Genomic DNA, 1,079 nt, shown 5'->3' with positions numbered 1-1,079 from the left:
CCCCGCCCCGGAAACAACAAAAGCAACAAAATCGTCTTCCAGATGAAGCAAAAGGAAAAGAAAAACAGAATGTCTCCAGGAGGCACGAATGGTTTGTGGTTGGTAAGGATCAGTGATCACATTAGAGATCTCTCTCAGTGCCCATCACGAAGCCTTCCAGCTCTTCTACACCGGCACAAACACGTCAGGAGGGATGAGAACGCTCTCACATCTTCCTCTAGTTTCTCTACTCTACTTTCAGTCCAGTCCAGGTCCAGTCGGGTCATTTTATTCTGGCCCCTATTCAAATTGTTCTTATACAAAATGTCTAAAAAAAAGGTTTGTACAAAAAACCCGTTGACGGCTCAAAACTTTTTTGGAGCTTTCAATTTATCGTAAAATTTAAAGTAAAAATAACAGTCAACCTTCTTACCCTTCTTGCCCAAAGTCAATTTTTACTACATACTTTAGACTTCATCCTGGCACCCCGGGCCTGAAACTAACACACGACCACGCGCCAAATGCGAGTGAATTTTGCAATTGGCGGGCAACACTGTCAATGTACCGCCACAGAGGCCGGCAGCCAATGAGAACTGAGTTTTTCACTGAGAATTTTCATTAAGAACTGTTGTTCTTTTACATTTCAACAAAGTCCGCCATTTCATTGGATTTTAGCTAAAAATGTGGCGGCACATTACTGGGGTAAAGAGGCCGGCTGAAACGAACAACAAACTAAAAGATGAGAATGCGTCAAAGGAAAGTAAAAGAAGACGTTTTAATGCTAAGTGGACCCTTGGCGAGGTTGGTGGGGGGCTGATTTATGACATCAGTACACAACAAGTGTACTGCAGTGACGTCGTGTGTACGACTCAGAGAAAGCAAAGTCAAGTCCTTTTGTAGTCAAGACTAAAAACTTAAAATTAGAAGTAATTAAGGCAAAAAGCCACCTACATCCGATAAGGCAATAACTATACATGTCATGTTTTAATTGAGATTTTATTGTAAGTGCATTATTTGGCTTTCATGTGTGTGTCTTTGTACGTATGTGATGATGTGATGTAATTGTGATGCCTATCTTGGCCAGGTCTCCCTTGCAAAAG

Source organism: Etheostoma spectabile, chromosome 24 (assembly GCF_008692095.1).
Source record: "Etheostoma spectabile isolate EspeVRDwgs_2016 chromosome 24, UIUC_Espe_1.0, whole genome shotgun sequence".
NCBI lineage: Eukaryota > Metazoa > Chordata > Actinopteri > Perciformes > Percidae > Etheostoma > Etheostoma spectabile.
This window is presented reverse-complemented; position numbering follows the sequence as displayed.